Here is a 22208-nt window from a genome sequence, read left to right as displayed (position 1 = left end):
GTTAGTGTCTATTGCTAACACATTGATCAGCACACTTTATTTGAACTCTGTCCAAAATTTTAAAGAAAATGTTAGTCCTTATGTCAGTCCTACACATGCATGTAGGTAAAAATTGATGGTTGACTGTATTACAGAAGCCTACTTTTGAAAGAAATAACACACACCTGTCTTTTTGGGGTGAAAAGTCAGATAGTATTCTTTTGGTCTTCGATTTCCTGTTGCAGCAATTTTCCTAGTAGAATGTTGTTAGATGTCTCGTAACGCATAGCTTGCAATTAGATTAACATGGCAGCAATATATTTTTGGGCATCTGAGACGCGATTTGTTCTCCTGTGACATTAAGGATTGGTTGCCTTTGGGGCTCGACTGATGTGTTGGTCCCCTGAACAAGGATTCTTCTTCTTCAGCTAAGTTGTCTAGTTTGCTTTTGTGGTTGATCCTATTTCCTCTTCGCTCCTCCAACTCCAGTACCCTGCACGATTTATAAGCCTGACTTGCGAGGTAAAACCTCAAATTTATGTACCCATTCACAGAAAAATTATTTACTATCATATGTATGCTATATAGATTAGATAGCAGAATCAAACTGATTTGTTTCCGTTGTTTTGTCATGTTTGGTTTGCCATTATTTTGTTCTAAGCCTTCCCTTTCGTGAATTCAGCTCTGATTATGCTGGCTCTATTGTGGAGGTTTGATCTGCAAATTAGTCATTCTGTGTCTTACCTTTTCTGAATCCCATACACTAACGTCCCCTAGCATGAATTTGGGTCCTATAGTTGACATAAGATAGGATAAATTTACTTCTATACCTTAAGAGTTTAAGGTTGTTAGTAAACAAATTTGGGGCAAAAAAAATTAGGGCAATAAACAAGTCTAAAATAAATAATTAAACAAGATGAACGGTTATTTTTTATTTTACTAGGCACTATAAGTGCACCTAGAAAATGGTGTCATTTTGATGCTCCAACATGATGCCATTTTGTGATTGACAACATTTGAGAGGACAATGCAAAGCATATATTTTCTACATAGAAGAGAAGTAGAAGCAAGAAAATGTAGAAGAAAGAAACCTCCAGGTAAACTTTCATAAAAAAATAAGTTTTGGTGGTTTTGATTGAATTTATTTTATCTTATGCATTTATGAAACAAAAGGAGAAAGAAAACAGAAATCAAGTCAAAATTTGAGAATTTTTCTTTTAAAAATCTGTGACAATCAAAAGATGATAGTAAACAATTTTTTAACATCTCAACTCAATACAAAAAATTGTGGTGTTAGTTATAGTATGATGAAATTGCTGTGTCGATCATGAGAGAATTTTCTTGCTTGATCAACAATCTCTTTATATGCTTTAGAATCTCATATTTTTGAACATATGTTTGTTGTTTCTTCCAAATTTACTGCTGCCCTTATTCTTTTTACACATATATTCTCTGAGTTTCACTAATTGTTTCCATCTCTTATTGTTTTTCATTCTTTTACTAATACTACCTCATAAGAGGCAAAAAGGGTACAAATGAAACAAAATTATTATCTCACTTCCCAAAAGACTTTTTTAATGGCACTTTCTCTAACATGAGTTGAAATTGTTATCAAAATCTTAAGTTCATGGGAGATTAGTGCTATTTTCCAAATCTGAGGAGAGGTGAGTGCAACTGTTAGAAACCTTAAGGGATGTTTCTGCAATTATCCCTAAAATTTATTGTGGAATGTATAATAGACGCAAAAGTTATTATATATTTGTAGGTTGTCGTCTTCAAGTGTACATTGGCTAAGTTAGTGTCTATTGCTAACACATTGATCAACACACTTTATTTGAACTCTGTCCAAAATTTTAAAGAAAATGTTAGTCCTTATGTCAGTCCTACACATGCATGTAGGTAAAAATTGATGGTTGACTGTATTACAGAAGCCTACTTTTGAAAGAAATAACACACACCTGTCTTTTTGGGGTGAAAAGTCAGATAGTATTCTTTTGGTCTTCGATTTCCTGTTGCAGCAATTTTCCTAGTAGAATGTTGTTAGATGTCTCGTAACGCATAGCTTGCAATTAGATTAACATGGCAGCAATATATTTTTGGGCATCTGAGACGCGATTTGTTCTCCTGTGACATTAAGGATTGGTTGCCTTTGGGGCTCGACTGATGTGTTGGTCCCCTGAACAAGGATTCTTCTTCTTCAGCTAAGTTGTCTAGTTTGCTTTTGTGGTTGATCCTATTTCCTCTTCGCTCCTCCAACTCCAGTACCCTGCACGATTTATAAGCCTGACTTGCGAGGTAAAACCTCAAATTTATGTACCCATTCACAGAAAAATTATTTACTATCATATGTATGCTATATAGATTAGATAGCAGAATCAAACTGATTTGTTTCCGTTGTTTTGTCATGTTTGGTTTGCCATTATTTTGTTCTAAGCCTTCCCTTTCGTGAATTCAGCTCTGATTATGCTGGCTCTATTGTGGAGGTTTGATCTGCAAATTAGTCATTCTGTGTCTTACCTTTTCTGAATCCCATACACTAACGTCCCCTAGCATGAATTTGGGTCCTATAGTTGACATAAGATAGGATAAATTTACTTCTATACCTTAAGAGTTTAAGGTTGTTAGTAAACAAATTTGGGGCAAAAAAAATTAGGGCAATAAACAAGTCTAAAATAAATAATTAAACAAGATGAACGGTTATTTTTTATTTTATTAGGCACTATAAGTGCACCTAGAAAATGGTGTCATTTTGATGCTCCAACATGATGCCATTTTGTGATTGACAACATTTGAGAGGACAATGCAAAGCATATATTTTCTACATAGAAGAGAAGTAGAAGCAAGAAAATGTAGAAGAAAGAAACCTCCAGGTAAACTTTCATAAAAAAATAAGTTTTGGTGGTTTTGATTGAATTTATTTTATCTTATGCATTTATGAAACAAAAGGAGAAAGAAAACAGAAATCAAGTCAAAATTTGAGAATTTTTCTTTTAAAAATCTGTGACAATCAAAAGATGATAGTAAACAATTTTTTAACATCTCAACTCAATACAAAAAATTGTGGTGTTAGTTATAGTATGATGAAATTGCTGTGTCGATCATGAGAGAATTTTCTTGCTTGATCAACAATCTCTTTATATGCTTTAGAATCTCATATTTTTGAACATATGTTTGTTGTTTCTTCCAAATTTACTGCTGCCCTTATTCTTTTTACACATATATTCTCTGAGTTTCACTAATTGTTTCCATCTCTTATTGTTTTTCATTCTTTTACTAATACTACCTCATAAGAGGCAAAAAGGGTACAAATGAAACATAATTATTATCTCACTTCCCAAAAGACTTTTTTAATGGCACTTTCTCTAACATGAGTTGAAATTGTTATCAAAATCTTAAGTTCATGGGAGATTAGTGCTATTTTCCAAATCTGAGGAGAGGTGAGTGCAACTTTTAGAAACCTTAAGGGATGTTTCTGCAATTATCCCTAAAATTTATTGTGGAATGTATAATAGACGCAAAAGTTATTATATATTTGTAGGTTGTCGTCTTCAAGTGTACATTGGCTAAGTTAGTGTCTATTGCTAACACATTGATCAACACACTTTATTTGAACTCTGTCCATGTAAAAGGAAAAGACTTTTAGCAAATTTTTTGTGACCTATAAAAGGGAATATTTTCAATAAAAAAGAAAAGTAAACAATATAGAAATCTACCAGGTATTGCAAAAGACAAATACAAAAAAACCGTTGGTTATATGTTTTCTTGTAATTTTGCAAACCAAAGTGAAGTCTAACTCTAACATTCATGTAGAAATTCATGAAAGGTCCAAAATTCATGTAGTTCACTAGACTTAAAATTGGGTTTTTTGTTTTTAATATGTTTTGTATTTTTAGAAGATCAGTTTGCTTCTTCTTTTTTCTCAACTTATTATTGATGTTTGAGAGCAATTCATACTACACAAAATTAACCTATTCATTTCACATGTTTATCCTTTTCTCCCTTTTTTATTTTCTCTCTCTCCTTGAAATTCTCTAATCTAATCTTAATCGTATTTCTGTTCTCTAATCTTATCCTGCCCTTGCGAATATCCTGTTGCATTGTGGCCTCTATGATGCAACTATTATAAAAAAAAAAATGCACCCAATAGAGAAATTCTAAAATAATGATCCATACCTCAAAATTCTCTTGCAAAAAAGAAAGAAAGAAAGACACAAAAAAAATTAGGTAAGAACCAATCATAGATAAAATACCTTCATAATTAGTGGCACATAGGAGGCTTCTATGATTTAACTTTTCTTTGAATAGAAAATACTCTCATTAATTGGAATCAACTTAAACATTTATATCATATGATAAGATAAAGAAAGTTTGGGAAACTATCAAACACGTCTAGACTCCAAACTAAGGGCTAGCGATACTGTCAGAGCTAAAATCTCCTTGCAAGAGCAATATTTATTCAAATATCAACACTGCCTTCACTAGTCAACCCCCTATATTTCTCATTGATTTTTTTGTTTTACAATATTTTTCTCATTGATTTTGACATAGCTCTCACTAGTCATCCCCATTTATTTCTCATTGATTTTGTTAGCCCCATTATCCACCAATTACTCCTTTTCTTCTCTTTCTCTAATTAATTGAATAGCTTGCCCACTTCTTCAATCCCTCTAATTTATTTATCTATTATTTTCATAACTCATTGATTTGGTTTTGAGTTTTTTATCATATATTTTCTTATATTGTAATTCTTTTACTCTAATCTTTTATTTTTGAAGTTGTATTTAAAAGTTATTTTTTTCGCAAATACAATATGAGTTAACTCAAACAATTAACAATCTAAAATAAAAATAAACCAAAAAAAACACAGACACAGTTTTCCTTCAATATTCATGGGATATAGAACGTAAGGCAATTTAAAAGTTTTCCAGTACTTAAGTTGATTTCCAATTGCTCGTGACATATTTTTTTACAATATCCTATTCATTAACAGCTCCTATACAAGTTACAAATCTTACTCATCATTTATAATTGAGCCCAAATTCATATTGATGCAAAACGTGAAAAAGCTCTATACAAAGCCTATAATTTCACAGTGTTGTTTGAGTGAATTGCAAAAAAAAAAAAAAAAGAGCATAGCTATAATTGCAACCAAAATTACTCAAAAGATGAGAACTTGAATCTCACTATAAATGCAACAAAATTGCATTGCAAATTTAATCAAAATTATGGTCACTCCAAAAAATTGTAAGCAAAGATTATTTAATAGAAAATATAATGAAATAAAAGAAAAAAAGAAAAAAAAAAGCCAAGATAAACTTACTGATAGTAGTGGGCTTTTCCCCCTAGTATATTCCATTCAATTCAGTCATATACGAGCCGCATCTTCAAAATCTAAGGGGGTGGAGATAGCAATTTTTTCCTTGAGAGTTTCCGAAAGGACCAAAACTGAATCAGAAAAGTAAAATCTGGTTTCCCTTTCTACTAGTGAATGTGCATTGTAGGGAGTTTGGGAAGGATAAAAAATATTGCATGAATAAATTGTAATAGGCACTTTTTTTTTTGAGGCAGAATTGTAATAGGTACTTTGTCCGTGAGTCAAAAACAACAAACGAACAAAAATTACACCAGTGATTTTCAATCCGAGGGTTATAAGAGGCTCAGGTGTTCACATCTCACGGCTGGAATTCATCCTTAAATTAATGTGGGACCCCGTAATTAAAACAGAAAGCTCTTGCAGGATGAAATCTCGGAAACAGCCTTCTGTATCAATAGTATCTCTGCGGTCAAACATGGGTAAAACTCTACTTGAGGGATTAGGGGCAGGAGCGGTCATCAGACCGACCGCTCCTGAACTGTCTCCTCACAAAACCCAAATGTGAGGCGAGAAATATTCCACGTCAGGAAGCCTTCAACAGACCCCAAAAACGACGCCGTTCCAAAAAAAAAATGTTTAGCCAAAACGGGAATATGACGGACCAAACGGAAGAGTTTCAATTTTGAAAATCAAGTTGAAAATTTGAATCAGCCGCACAAAACAAAACTGAGGGAAGAGAGGAGGCATCCTGCTGAAGGTAGGAATTGACAAAAAAGTGGGTGGAGAGAGTTGGGGTATGGTGTTGAGTGAATAAGGAAGAAAGCAAACAAAAAAGTGGAGAGCCGCACAAAACAAAACTGAGGGAAGAGAGGAGGCGTCCTGCTGAAGGTAGCAATTGACAGAAAAGTGGATGGAGACAGTTGGGGTATAGTGTTGAGTGAATAAAGAAGAAAGCAAACAGTGCAGTAAGAGTGTTGTATGTATTTTGAAGCTGGGTATGAGAGTGTTGTATCCATTTTGAATGCATGCAAGGCAGGCGGCAAGGTAGAAGCAAACAGAGGAAATTCGTCATCTCACGAAGCCAGATTTTGTCGTGCAACTTAATAGCAGAAGCAACTGCGCTCTCCGAGTTCGGTGAAACATAAAGCGTATGGTGAAGACCAAGGTAACGTTACTGAATACAGTGTATTAAATGAGTAATATGTAGTTGGTCTATGCTCATCATGCAACCTTAGTTTACCCTTCTCCTGACCATACAGTGTGTATAAAATAGAGGCGTAGAGTTCATTGAGGTGAAGCAGAAGAAAAGACATATATGTAAATAATAAAAGGGTGTACTTAGTGTTGTAAGTTAATTACATGATGTAAGAAATATATTACAATGAGTAGAAAATACTTGTTTGGCCCTCAAAATGTAGAAATAGTAGAAAATGCGCAATTGGCTTAGGCCCTTGTCATTAACGAATGACATAAGATCCAGTGAGTTAAAGAACTTAGAACCTAAATATAATCAGCAGAGTGGATATACATACAGTTAAAATAGACTTACATCGTGTGACCAATACATTACAGTCCATATAATTTAGTGTACATGGAGTTATATTAGTACATAAATAATACCGTTGTCTTAAAGTAAAAGTAAAGTGATGTGATTCATTAATCATATTGATAAACGTAATAATAGAATTTGGTATACGAGTAATATATGATTCATAACACATTATGAATGGTAATATGCATTTATCTTGTCATTTATGTACATACAATTCATGAAGTGTTACAAATTATGGTGTTTGATGCATAATTGGTAGGAGCATAAATAATGAATTGCAGCAAATTGACAGAAGATAGGATCCCTGAGTTAGGAACGGAGTTTAACAGTGAAGAGGATGCGTACAAGTTTTACAACAAATATGCCTTTAAAATGGATTTTAGTAGACGCAAAGACTATCTGAATAAAGATAAAGACGGCGTGACCACGTATAGAAGATATAGTTGCTGCAAGGAAGGTGTGAAGCGCAAGTACGAAGGTGATGTGATGCCAAAGAGAACACGAGCGCTGACGAAGATGATCTGAATGTGGAGGAACATTATAAGATTAAATTTTAAATGAAATTGGAGAGGCAGTAGTCGCAAGAGGATTTAAAAAACGTACCAGTGGGAAGAGAAGTAAAGTGATGCGAAGTTGGATCGATAAATTTGATAGATTAAAAAGAAAATCTAGATTGTCAAGAACTACACAGACTACGGTAAGGATCCAATAACTATGATGGTAAATATTTATGCTACAACAATGTTATCGTTATACGATTAACTAATCCATAAGTACCATTCACTATAAAATAACATTATTGTCGTGTCAATAATACAGGTTTCAGAATTGGAGTCGACATCGGTTTCATTTGATGAACACATGTTTATGGGATACCGTTCATCAACTGACTCAGTTTCGGTTAGTATAAAATGAGCATGGCTTTAACTTTTATTTGGATGTTTCTTACAGCACAATTAGTTATGATGATGTTACATTGTGTGATAATTTTGTTACGCCTGACATCCCTCATAATATACCCTTTTTGTCTATTTTATATAATTATTTGGCCCATACAAAACTCGTAGACGCATTCGATAAGTTAGTCAGTGAATGGCCCTCCAAACACTGTTGCTCCCGAAATCGAGAAAAGTCCAACGGTATGCATATATTTAGTAGATAAAATAAGGTCCTTTTTTCGTATCGTAGAACTACTTTTTCTTTAATTGTAATGGTGGACACCCGAACGCTGTTGAAGTATGCATATTTTGTAGTTAACATATAATGCTTTAATGACATATTGTTTTGTATTATCCGAAAATTCACCGATTGGCTAATCAGGGGCCTCATAGAAGTGTTCCTACAGAATGGATGCATCCCAAATTTTCTATATTTTTCAAACATAACTCCGTTAGAGATATCTTAATGGTCTAAAATATTATTTTTTTTATAATGTCTAGTCCAATTTAACTTTGGAACTGAGCAATATAGGCATTGCTAATGAGTTGTTGACAGATGAATAATTATATTGTACAACGTAGGGGGAGCGTACAGCAATTTCAACACACTGTAATAAGAATGCATATCATGTATTTTCACCATCACCCCAGGTGACAAACTTTTATCATTATCCCATATATTTATGGTGTTTTGTTAATTGGATACTTCGACAGCGTATATCATTAACCGTATGTTTCATTAACTGTATTGACTGATTTGTCATCGTTACGTATTTCAGGAAAGAAATAACACCTATGGATTGCGACTAACTACTCACATCAACTCCACTCAGTTGCAGGTTGATGAATGATGTGTACCTACAATTTTTATGAATACAAAACAATTGGTTATTCCAAACAATTGAGTTCGTTGCTCTCCATCCCCAAGTTCACCTCATTTACTGATGTTCGTACTTGTCCAGAAAAGATATTACTCAGTTTCGATCGGTTCCGTATTGTAAGCTTGTTTTAATGTACAATCTCTCAATGAATTATACTTGTTGATTGTAATTCTAAAATTACTTCAAACATTAGGTGTCTCGCACCAGATTTGTGGTGTCTAGCACCAGATTTTTCAGACATTAGGTGTCTAACACCAGATTTTTCAGACATGAAGGTGTCTAGCACCAGATTTGTGGTGTTCGTGGACGAACATTTACTAAATGCAGTCATGTCGTCCCTACCAGGGAATGCTGCATATGTACGTTACAAGAAGTTAATGAACTGTTACAACTTATTGATGTGCTTGTACAGGCACCTTGTCATGTTCGTCTATGTTAAAACTTAGACATGTGACTTATAATTGTGTTAATGATGAGTATTATAGATAGTATTACAGGCACTTCAATAGGTATTACTCCTTTAGTATAGAAATGAAGTTATAATTGGCGTCTCGAATTGGTTCCACACGACCACATGCCAAGTAACAGTTTCACAGAAGAACATGATATTTCGTTGGAACAACTAATTTGAAAGTGGGGTAACTAATATTTAAAATGCAACAAATAGTCATAACAAGATGTACAGATTGAGTTACAATGAGTTAGGTATATGTTACAATTCATTACAACTAATGAATTGGCAATCGGCAGCTTTTCATCTTCTCTAGTTAAAACTAGTGATTTTACAACTAATGATATTCTCCGATGTTACAACTAGTGATACTACAGTTAGTTAACGTCTGATGAACCTTTCCTCTTCTCTTGTTTGTGCAATTGCCCTTGGCACCAACAATAATTCCTCCCCTCGACACATTAAATTTCTTAGACACTTTATTAAGTGTCTAATGAGAATATAGAGATGATCGTTTCGAACCCTACAACATTGCATGTAGCGAGGCCTTCTCGAACATCTCATTAAAATAGCGAGATCTTCCCAAACATCAAGAAAACCTGGATGCGTTTAATTGGCTCACAAGACTTGGTTTAAAACTGAACACTGTATTGATGAGGCTGTAATCCCTATTGTAGGGAGGTTGAAGATAACAAAAAATGAATCGAGTACACAGATCCATTGCCCCTTTAATATGAAGAGAAATTGGAAGTGTGAAATTGAATAATAATACAGGCGAAAATGAAAGGGGGACAAACAAACTGGAGTCTTGTCTGTGTAAGGGATATACACTTGCAAGGGGGTCCTTTTATAGTCCACAATACCCTCTAATATGGTAAAATATCAGACCCCAACACATATGAGGCCAACTAGTACATCACGGGAATGGAATCTGTTTACTCACATGCAGCGCATGGATCATACAATCTTGTTAAGCTCAATAAACATAATATTTGGAAGTAGCAAGTTGATTATGTTACAAAGCTCCAATGTTACAATCTTGAATGTAGTTACATTTTTATCATACAGGTTTACTGTCACATGTGCTGGTAGAATGTACTCGGCTGACTGTAGAACGGTGCTCTTCTTTGCTGTACGTGTAGACTTGTACTTTATCTCAATATCAAGGCCTCCTAAAAAGCGAAGAACATGTATTTCATATGATTTCATATCTATTGTTGTGTAACAAATTGTAAACCAATTTGTAACAGTTTTCAAATACACTGTAATTAACAGTCTTCAAACACCACTGTATTAATTTTTGAACACACTTTAACATTCCATTAACTATTTTGTAACAGTTTTCAAATACACTGTAACTTACCAATAACTATTTTGTAACACTCTTCAAACACACCATAACTTTTCAATAACTATTTTGTAACACTCTTCAAACACACTGTTGCTTCCTTGCTCAGTTGTTGTTATGGTGGCCCCTTGTTGGAATCCCTGACTGATGTTATCAGGCACGACTAATGAAGTATAAATTGGATTCTCCATGTCCATTACATCTTCATTCAGCTCTGGGAGTTCTCTGGCTTCAATATTTGTCCCCGTAATTGGATTGTCTTCTTCATATTGCGCTGCATTATGCTCTTCTTCTTCAGACCCTTTTGCATCAATTTCATTAGCATTATCATCTTCATCGTTGCCCTCTTTTACAGCAGATTGAAATTCCAGCTCTTCTTCGGTATCAGGAGTCGTGTGCATTGTATAGTCCTCCTATATAGATTTTTTTCCTTTGTCCAATGCTTCAGACCCAGAAGTGGAAGCTTTTGCTCTCATATGAGAACACAGCATTTCTGTAATCTTTAATATCCTTCATTGGTTATTAACAGCAATTTTATACAACTCGTTTAACTTAGCCTGCAGTTACATCACGACATTACCAATCCATAAATAAGCCACATGCTTCAAGATTGGAAAATAGTACAGGTATATACAGTAAAACTACATCTTAATGACAGTTCTTAATTTAACATTTGTACTACTGGCATAGGTTTTATAACAGTAAGTTCTATGGCAATAAATAAAATGGTCACAACGAAGATTGAATTTTCATTGGCAACTATCAAACATGATGTCCAACCACAACAATTACTATACTAGTAATCTTCTTTTCACAATTTATTTGCCACTGTGCAAAGTTTCTTGTTAATTATGCCTAATTTAGTCATATCATAATCTATTCTCCTACTTGTCAAGATTGATGCAATCAATTTCTCCTTTATTTATCACGGTATTCAACAATACGAATAAAGTAACAAATCCGTGGAACAATTTCAATGTATGTTCAGCCAATTTTACATAACACTTCTAATACTGTCATTACTGAATCACTGCGTGTAACAATTATCCAACATGATGTGCACCCACAATAACTAACAAGATTCGTAACCGTTTTCCCACACTGAGTATGCCAAACTTCACAATTTGTTATTTCTTCTGCCACATATTGTCAAATTATAACCTACTCTCTTACTTATTCAGTTCCATGCAATAAACTTGTCTATCTAAGTATTGTGCTAGTATACAATTCTAGTGGAGTGACAATCACATTCTTGCAATTTCATCATTTGTTGGGGCAATTTTACATACCATTCTGAAGGTGTTACTAGTGACTCATTGCATAAATGATTTGTCCAATATGATGTGTAAACACAATACCTATCAAGACTTATAAACTTGTTTCCACATTGAGTATGCCAAACTGTACAGTTTGACATACTTCTACCTGCTACTGTCAAATTATAATCTTCTCTCCTACTTAGCGTATTATAATCTTCTCTCCTACGGCGCCCTTAAATGAAATATTTTGTAACCATTTCACTTCACTTTGTATGTCTCCGTCAACAGTATGTACCATCTTAGAAGCTCATATCATGTTTAATCTCCACTCAATCACTGTTATGTAACAAAACCTACACCAATTTCACGCACAATAACCATAACAACCCCCAACCCATGCATGCAATTTTGCAAGCACTTGGTGTGCAAAATTTTCAGTACCTTTCTTTCCCCGTGTTGGTAATTATAATATCTATTATGTGCAACCGAAGGTTCCAATATATTATCCATTTTTCATTGTATTAAACAATTACTTCAACCAAAACTGCAACAAGTATAATCAGCCCATTTGTTCACAACAATGTATACGACAAAAGATAACTACAAGTCAAATCGATCCACAATTTATCTGATACTATTGATGTTTTCTTACCTGTGTTTCTTCTGTTTTATCTTTTCTCCGGATCTCCCAACCTTGTACTCCACAATTCCCGTTCACCTTCTCAAGCCTTTTGATATTTGAGTATCAATCCTAAACTCTCTCCTTCTGCCATTACTTATTACTTCTCCTCACCCTGATTTTCCTTCGCAGCCACTCTATTTCTACTACTTCTTGCTATCCCTTGTATACTACCTGGCAATTTCTAATTCTGCAATGTTATTTTGCCTTTGCTTTTCTTTCTTGCTCTGTTTTGTAGAATTTTGCATTAATGAATATGAACAATTATTTTGGAGGGAGCGCAACTTAGCTTTTCATTTGGAGGATTCATTTGGGCGGTAACGGACCAACACTTCATGAAACGGTCCGTCAACTCTTTTTCTTTTTATTTTTCCCGTTTCTCCTCAACACGGCATCGTTCTAGCCCTACTGAAGCCTTCTTGACCTGGCTTATTGTGGTCCATTTGTTGGGTCTTGTGAGGAAACCGTTCAGGAGCGGTCGGCCTGATGACCGCTCCTGCCCCGTATCCCTGCTTGAGAACGTTCCAAGTCAAACAGTACTTCTCCTACTTTCAACCTAATCTTAATCATAACGCCTCTACAGCCACTCCTTTTTTTTTTATCTCTCTTTCAACCTGCAACCTAAAATCTACGAAAAAAAAAAAAGCAAAACATGCAAGAAAATCCTAAATCTAAAAAAGAAATAGCAAAATATGCAAGACAAAATAAATATAATTAGAGGAATGGCAATTTTTAGTTGATCTGATCGTGGTTGAATTGTTTAGACTTATTTTATCATCTAAAAGATATGTATCCTTTATTTTTCTAAATTGTTTTGTGGCTGATTTATTTGGTTCATACATTTTCTTGATGTTGGTTTGTCTTGTACGGTTCTGGTCTTTCTTTCTGTGTCTCTGATTGATTAAATCAATGATTTGTATGTGTTTTTGTCATATCTATCCTGAGTTGAGAGTATTTCATTGGCAATATTTCTTGGACTTTTTTCCTCCCTTAATTAGGATAATTTGTGTTCGAGGTGATTTTTGGTAGGTTTGTTGGGTGTTGATGTGCTAAGGAAAAAAGGGAGCAAATTTCGTTATTCATGAATATGAAGATGAGCTCTTGTTGTATGCTTGCAGCTTTATTATGTTCCTAGCTGCTTGTGGTTTTCTTTTTTCTATCATTTATGTGCATTCTGATGTGAATTAATGGTTTTTATTATGATTTAATAAAATAACCTGTAGTGTACGGAGAAAGGTGACATATTTAGATTAGTGGTATTTGAAACTCATCCTTTGTAATGAGTATGAAGGCAATATCTGTCTCTCAGGTTAAGTGCTGGGGATTCATAGTGATGCCGATTGAGCTGTTGGAGGCATATAAAAAGAGGTGTTGTTGGATGCATACATCTCTGTTTGGATTCAAAAATTAGTTTTTTAAATACTATAAAAATTTTTAAAAAGTACTCTAAAAGGTATTCTGAAAAGTAGTCTAAATTTTTTTTAATGTTTAAAAAATATCCCAAAATATATTCTAAAAACTCTACTACTCTTAAATATTTCAAAATATATTCTAAAAATATTCCAAAATATAGTCTAAAAACTAGTCTATAGTAAAATTTTTCAAAAATATCCCCAGAAACAACTAATCCAAACAGAGGCAATTAGTTTGTGAAATGTTTCTCTCTTTTTTTCCGTTCTTTTCCTATATTGAGTTTATGAATTGTATATAGGTTTCCTCCCCTCCCTTCCCCTACCCCTGACAAGTTGCCGATACCTGTGTAATAATAAAATAAACCTAGTTGCCAATTAAAATAATTAAAACCCAATTCTGAGTACTGGAGCAGGGACTCTAGGTGTGCATTGGGTTACTTGATTCACCCTGTTTCCGAAGAGTTTACTTAACCCGATATATCAAAATGGGATTGCTTATTCACAATGAATTATTGATTTCTAAACAGGACAAGTAGGGTCGTATCCTCAGGGACTGGAAAAAATTCGTTTCTTTTCAAATCCACAGTAACAAGGGGGTATTTTTGTATAAACGATGACAATCAAAGGAGTTCAATTAAAAATAAATAACTAACTAATAATTAAATGACAATTCACTAAAATTAGAGTAATAATAATTAAAGGTCTAGCCAAGAAATACTTCAACAATGGTTCACCTAATTGATCATCGATGCAAAGGCAATTTCAATTATTTATTAATAAATAGATTATAACTGCCAAATAAGCGATGACAGTTAACCCCTCCTTACTGTTGGTGATTAAGGTACGCCCGTTAATTACTACTCTAATTGAGAAATAATTCTAGGTACGCCCGTAAGATTTAATTTTTCAATTGTTTTATGTACTAAAGGAGCCCTATTCTAACCAAATAACACACTACCAGAGTTATTTTAAATTAGCCCGCGTATCCCCCTGATACAAATCTAATCATGCCAGTTGTCACTAATTCAGAGCAATTAAACAATTACGGATCTAATGCCCTAATTGATAATAGATTACCAAATTAACTAATTATCCGGATCCAAGACAATCAATTAATTAAATAATATAAGTACTGCAATCAAGAAATATGCGAATACCAATAAATAAAAGAAAAAGATAAAATTAAATCGATCTCATAATTTTTAAGTAAACTAAAGCCTACATTGTTCCTTGACTAGAGTGAGGAAATTAGTTCATATTTGATGCAAAAAATCCACACACAATTGAAGAGAAGGCAGAAGCCATCGTCCTTCGAAATTGGGAAAATTCAAATGCGTCCGAATATGGAAAAGATGGCAAAGCTACAAAAGGTAATTGATTGTTTTCACTTCGTCTGGCATACGAAGAAGGAAAAGAGACTGCTAAAAGCTCAAAGGTAGTAAAAAGTTCTCCCAATTTTGCTCCTGACATGCGTGGAAAAAAAACTACTAAGAAAAAATGAAAGTTGAAAAGTCAAAAGCAAAGCTCAAAGGATAGTGCTCATTCTCTGTTCCTAATTCTAATTTCTATCTAATGCCTCCTACTGTGCGGCGGCTCCCAGGAAAAAGAAGATTTAGCCGTCCTCTCCTCTTCAGCAATTACCAAAATGGGCAAAAGCTTTCCTTTGCCAACAATGCCCCTAGGATAAGCTCTGTTACTTGGACTCCTTTTCTGGCACTTGTTATTATATTTTTATTCTACTCCCTGAAATAAATACAAAATACTAAAAATGAGTAAAATCCAACAATTAATCCACATCAGGTCAGGTAATAGGGAAAATTAATAATAAAATAAATGATAAAATTTCAACCTATCAATCCCTTTTTTCAATATCCCTCTTTTTCCCTTTGCGTTGGTTTAGTTTAAAGAGACTAATATGCCTATGTCACTTCATAAACCTTTCTAGCAAAGGCAATTATGTTGCTAATCGTGAACTAATTCCAGACACAAGCATAGATTAATCTGCTATTTTTGCTTAATATAGATATTTTATGGTGAAAAAGATGCAAATATGTCAATGCTCAACTCCTCATTCTTTTTCCTACTTAGTTTTCAATATGTATGCTTTCATTTACTTCTACAGATTCATAAGCGGTGCATTTCGATTGAGGGATTTGGATGGATTTGGATTTCAAATCCTCCTCCAAATTTCTCAACTTATTTGGATACCTTAAGAAGGATTTGGATTTGAAATCCATGAACATTTAGGATGTTCATGGATAACCTTGTATTTAGGGTGGCTTGACATGTTTCTGAGAGTTTATGTTGACGAAGGGCATGGGCTTTGCATCGGCAAAAACTGAGCGGAGACTCTTCCTTGTTTTTTCGGCCAATAATACTGCTGTTCCAAGCCCTAAGCACCTAGTTAATTGAAAGCTCCAAAATCCATTATCAGAAGTTGGAGTTTTCAAATTATGGTAGCTAATTCGGCTAGTAATAGTAGCAGCAGAGAGATGACTTTGAGGCTGAGAGCCATGCAGCGGGGGTAAATTGAATCATAGATCTAAATAGATTATTTGTCTTTGTAGAATGACCTTTTTTATGTTCTTGATGAAAGTTTTCAAAGACTAAATTGACTATGAAATGAAAGACGCAGGAAACAAAAACAAAATGAATATTGAAGGATTTAGCCTCCTCATATTTCATCATACTTTTTTGAGCAATAGATTTAAGGGTTATTTTTTTAATAATAAAAGCAGCAATAGATTTAAGGCTAATGAGACTTTCATCAATTTGCTTTTTGGAATTATATCAAAACAAACATATGGTCTTTATATGTAATGATGAGAAGCATATTGGTCGCTCTTATTAAAGAGGTCAAAGGAAGTGTCTTTCAAGTGTAAATTGAGAAAAGCTTAGAATCAACAATCCATTTCATTCCCTTCATAATTGCTAAAAGTACTAAGAGAATAAAGACAATTGACAGGCCGAACCTGTGCAATAATAATTACCTACTCAAGAGAAATACAGATTTTGTATATAGCGGTGAGTAGGGTCGAATCCACAGGGATTGGGGATAATTCGTTTCTTCTAGAGTTCAAAGTATGGGGGGTTTTAGGATTAAATGCTTATGAATTGCTAACTAAATAAATTAAATGTGCAAAATAATTAATTGGGAGAAATAATCAGGGAAACTCTAGCCAAGAGTACACTTCAGAAATGGTTCATGCACTGATCATCGATTCATAGATAATTCCACATTTATTAATAGATTGGTTATAGTTGTCATACACGCGATAAACAACCAACCTTTCCTTACTTTCTCGATAGTTTAGGTACTACCGTTAACTATTTCTCTAACCCAAAAATAACCCTAAATACGACCGTAGAATTTAATTTCTAGATTGCATTAAGAATTAGAAATGTCCAATCCTAACTAACAAACATGATATGAGGGTTTGTTTAAATTAGATCGTATGTTTTCCTGACATAAATCCAATTATGCCAGTTGCTACAGGGATAGAGATAACGAGCAATTACGGATTCAATTACCCCTATTTAGCAAAATAGCCTATATGAGTAATTAATTATTGCGCACTAATCAATCATACACCAGAGCTATAACAATTGAAAGCAGGAAGCATATAAATACCAATAAATGAGGAAGCGATTAAAATAAATTCGATCTCACAGTAATTGCAGAACCAAATCTTCAGTTGTCTTCTTGACTAGAAGTATAAAATTAGTTCTCCATTAATGGAGAACAAGCCATGCAAATAATTGTTCCAAGCTTTTCCCTTGTTTTTCCTCCCAAAAGTCGGCTAAAAGGAAAAAGTAGAAGACAAAGAAAAACCACTCTGCCGGCCGTCCCTCTCAATTCCTCTATTTTAGCTTCCTAAGGAAAAACTAAAACTTATCATTACGCGGGATCCGGCTTTCTTGTCTCTAGCAAAAAAGATCATGAATTGATGTCTCACGAATCTTTTCTCAATTACCTCATTGATTGGTTTTTTACTACCAATCCAACTCCTAAAAAGATTTCTATTACAAATCAATTTCCTTCAACTTTCCTTTTCCTTGAGAATGATCCCCGAAATAAGGAGAGTCCTGGCAGCTAACAAATTAGGAAGTTGACTCGGATTGAGAGATTGTCCAATATCAATCCCGTCTTTCTGGCCTTGAATGTAGGTCCCGAATGTACCACCATCAAATTAACTGAAAAATTATCACTTTTAATTACGTTTTGGTCCTTTTCCTACAATTAGCACTATTAACCAAATATAAGTAGAATCAATCAATTAAAATAATATTTGGCTAAAATCAAAGGAAAAAATAATTATAAATTTAGCAACAAATTATGACCTATCAATTTTTCCCACACCTAAACCATGCTTGTCCTCAAGCATGAGAACAACACATCAAGCAATCAAATTCAAACAATGGCTATTATTCAAATCTTCTATTGCCAAGATACAATTAAAACATATGTCAAGTATTAGTGGCAATTTCAAGAAATATCTCTCCAGTTAGTTTTCAAGATCAATGACTCTTTCAATTTATGACCAACTAATCTGGTTAGTAACTCTCATCATCTTACCATGTTTGGCAATGATCTGTGTGCTTAAGATTTTATTACGCTATCTAAATTTTAAGACAGTAACTATTGGACTGATGAGGATTACACGCATGTACAACTAGAATCACTTAACCTTACGTTAAGGAATTAATAATTTGGCAACACCTTTTAAAAAATTAATGATTTGACAAATCTAAAAACTAATGTTTTGATGTACACTTCTTTATCTCAACTGTACACGATGCATTTTGTATTGTAGGGTGAATCTCAACCCTGATAACATAAATAATTCCAGCCATATTTCTTACTTTTTGTAGCATTATCTCTCTATTTAAGTGGATAGAAGTAACATTAATATCTGTACATGCTTTTATTATTAAAATATTATTTATCACAAATTTGGGGCATGACAAAGTTGATCTTTTCTGGATATGTATCTGACTAGAAGTAATGTTGATCTATTCTTTGCTCAGTGAGGGAATATCCAAAATCAGAGCAAAGGTATACATTTTGCCTAAACTATTCTTTCTTAGAGTTGATATATTTGAAATTCAGCATCTGATTTCAACTTACAAGAGTAAACACTCTTGTGAGTTTGTGTGAAAGCTGTCCCAGGCATTAACTAAAATAGGTAAGAATGTAAGTCTAATGTCTGACTGATTAGACCTGTGTCAAAGTAGTAGTTCAAGGCAAAGATCACCATTCACAATGGCTGCTTGCTGCTGTTGTTGTCACACGACCGGGGCCTGTTGTTGCTGCTGTTGCCCTCTATGTGCACAAGCTCGTTCCTGAGCAGCGGCAGCCCTAGTTGTAGCAGCTTTCTCCTATTATTAAGAGGACAATAATTGCTTAGTTTTAGCAATTGATTCTGAGGTTTCTTTGGCTAAGTTACTATACGATTTGCCCCACCATTTTACACTTCTTGGTGTGTTCTACCGCCTCAGTCAAAGAGATCGCATACTCTTGGTTGCAGTGGCTGCAGGCAAATGCGATTTTTTTGGTCTCTATCACACCTTTTTGGTTTCCTAGAAACGGTATGAAACTTCGGCATTTTCAAAGTTACTCTGAAAACACAAATACATCAGAAAGTTTTGAGAAATCATTGGGACTATTCGTGATATCAATTAAACTAAGAATAATAAAGATAGAGCTTATCACAAGTCATTTGGATTCAAAAGGTGCACTTCTAATTCAAGATTACATGGGCAAATACTCTGATACGTAATCGCATTGGGCAAATACTCTGAATGTGTAATCTCGCATTTGGCAAATACAGGAGAAGAATCGTATTGATTTGCAAACACAAGAATCATATTGAATTACAATCACGGTAAGAGAATTAAATTAGAAGGTTACCTTTGAATTCTAATTTAAAACTTCCTCAATGAATCATATGTATTTTCAATAACGGTAAGAGAATTAAATTAGAAGGTTACCTCTTATTCATCCTTGAATTAATGTGGGACCCCATAATTAAAACAGAAAGCTGTTGCAGGATGAAATCTCGGAAACAACCTTTTGTATCAACAATACCTCTGTGGTCAAACATGGGTAAAACTGTACTTGAGAACGTTCCAAGTCAAACAGTACTTCTCCTACGTTCAACCTAATCTTAATCATAATGCCTCTGCAGCCACTTCTTTTTTTTTTATCTCTCTTTCAACCTGCAACCTAAATCAAGGGGGAAAAAAGCAAAATATGCAAGAAAAATCCTAAATCTAAAAACAATAGCAAAATATGCAAGAGAAAATAAATATAATTAGATGAATGGCAATTTTTAGTTGATCTGATCATGGTTGAATTGGTTAGACTTGTTTTATCATCTAAAAGGTATGTATCCTTTATTTTTCTAAACTGTTCTGTGGCTGATTTATTTTGTTCATACGTTTTCTTGATGTTGGTATGTCTTGTACGGTTCTGGTCTTTCTTTCTATGTCTCTGATTGATTGAATTTATGATTTGTATGTGTTTTTGTCAGATCTATCCTGAGTTGAGAATATTTCATTGGCAATATTTCTTGGACTTTTTTCCTCCCTTAATTAGGATAATTTGTGTTCGAGATGATTTTTGGTAGGTTTGTTGGGTGTTGATGTGCTAAGGAAAAAAGGGAGCAAATTTCGTTATTCATGAATATGAAGATGAGCTCTTGTTGGCTTAGAGTAATATGCTTGCAGCTTTATTCTATTACTGGTTGCTTGTGGTTTTCTTCTTTCTATCATTTATGTGCATTCTGATGTGAAATTGATGGTTTTTATTACGATTTAATAAAATACCCTGTTGTGTACCAGGAAAGGTGACTTATATTTAGATTAGTGGTATTTGAAACTCATCCTTTGTAATGAGTATGAAGGCAATTTCTCTCTCAGGTTAAGTGCTGGGGATTCATAGTGATGCCAATTGAGCTGTTGGAGGCATATAAAAAGAGGTGCTGTTGGATGCATACATCTTTGTTCGGATGCATACATCTCTGTTTGGATCTCATCCATTTGGATTAGCTGTTTTGAGGGTGTTTTTGAAAAATTTTACTATAACAGAGTTTTTATAGTATATTTTGGGATATTTAAGAGTAGAAGAGTTTTTAAAATATATTTTGGGATATTTTTTAAACATTAAAAAAATTTTAGACTATTTTTTAGAGTACTTTTGAAATGAAAAACTAGTTTTTGAAAAACAGTCAAATCCAAACAGAGAGAGTGTGATTAGCACTTGTCTTCAGCATTTAGGGATATAGTTGGCCTATCATATCATAGTTTTAAGAAAACTCGTTAATTTAGTCTCTTATGTTATAATTGTTTGACTAAATATGTAGAATTCGACAAAGTCCATGATATAAACCGGAAACTTGTCGAATATCATCTACTAATATATATATATATACACATATATATGATATGTAAATTATTAGTTACATATAACTTAATTATATCTTATTTTTTTTTGGTATAAGTGGGAAGTTTTGAACCCCGGACCTCTCGCTTACAAAACCATTGAATTGATGTCTTAAGTTTGTAAAAATTAGTTAAGTAGTAAAATTATTTAACCAAAGTTGCAACAACAGTAAAGTTTGAAGCACAAGTACCAGAATGCTTGGTCGCTAAGCAAGAAAAATCTGCAAGCCAAATATATAAAGAAACCAGAAATTGAATACTATCTATCAATTGCTTGCGATTTTTGACATATTGTACATCAAAGCCTCATGTATTTTTCATCCAAGTATAGACATAATCTGCAAGTACCACAAAAGCTTTGAGGAAAAAAAAAATGAAAAAGTGGCAAAGGTTTAAAAGAATACCTCAAGCAGTGAATAAGGTCTCTGAATTCCAAATCTTTTAGAAATAAGATCAATAAGTAGTTTCCTCCAAAAAACTAGTGAGATAGAAAGCTGTGAACACGAGCTATTCAGTTTGGTGGATAATCGAATAATTAGAGAGGAAGGGAATAGGTGGGTTATGGAACGAGCAAAATTTTTGCCCCACCGCCTACTTCTGGCCTGATATATCAATGGAGCGACGATATTTCCCTGAACCTCTTCTTCGAATGTCACATTGTAAAGGCCACAGGAGTTGCTAAAAATTACTCTATAACCGGTCCATGTCTATTATATCCAGCTCAACTCACCGGCAAAATTGCTTGGACACCTGGCAAAGAAAGCCAAGAAAAGAATGAACTCACCGCCAAAATTGCTTGGACACCTGGTAAAGAAAGCCAAGAAAAGAATGAGAGGAAACAAGGCTGAAATTGCTTACCGCCAAGATTGCCCCAATCCAAGAATAGCAGGTGGACAGCAGTGAATTTCCAGCAAAACCACTGCCACCCAATGCCAAAAGACCAAAACACCCC

The 22208-nt window shown here is 34.0% G+C and overlaps 1 long non-coding RNA gene across 3 annotated transcripts; it reads right to left on the bottom strand.

The window, feature by feature from the left end:
- Positions 1 to 15181: 15181 nt before the first annotated feature.
- LOC140015477 (uncharacterized) lies at positions 15182 to 22100 on the bottom strand. Of its 3 annotated transcripts, none has more exons than XR_011822111.1 (4): positions 19805 to 22100; positions 19278 to 19432; positions 19035 to 19192; positions 15182 to 15556 (listed from the first exon to the last, which is right to left on the bottom strand). It is a non-coding gene; the product is annotated as an uncharacterized lncRNA (long non-coding RNA). The 3 variants fall into 3 exon arrangements; XR_011822110.1 differs by lacking the exon at positions 15182 to 15556 and adding an exon at positions 17432 to 18007; XR_011822109.1 differs by lacking the exon at positions 15182 to 15556 and having other exon boundaries at positions 18720 to 19192.
- Between the last annotated feature and the right edge of the window lie 108 nt (positions 22101 to 22208).

This window comes from Coffea arabica, chromosome 10e, assembly GCF_036785885.1.
Source record: "Coffea arabica cultivar ET-39 chromosome 10e, Coffea Arabica ET-39 HiFi, whole genome shotgun sequence".
NCBI lineage: Eukaryota > Viridiplantae > Streptophyta > Magnoliopsida > Gentianales > Rubiaceae > Coffea > Coffea arabica.
The sequence above is the reverse complement of the archived record's forward strand: the minus strand, read 5'-3'. Positions and strand labels throughout refer to the sequence as shown.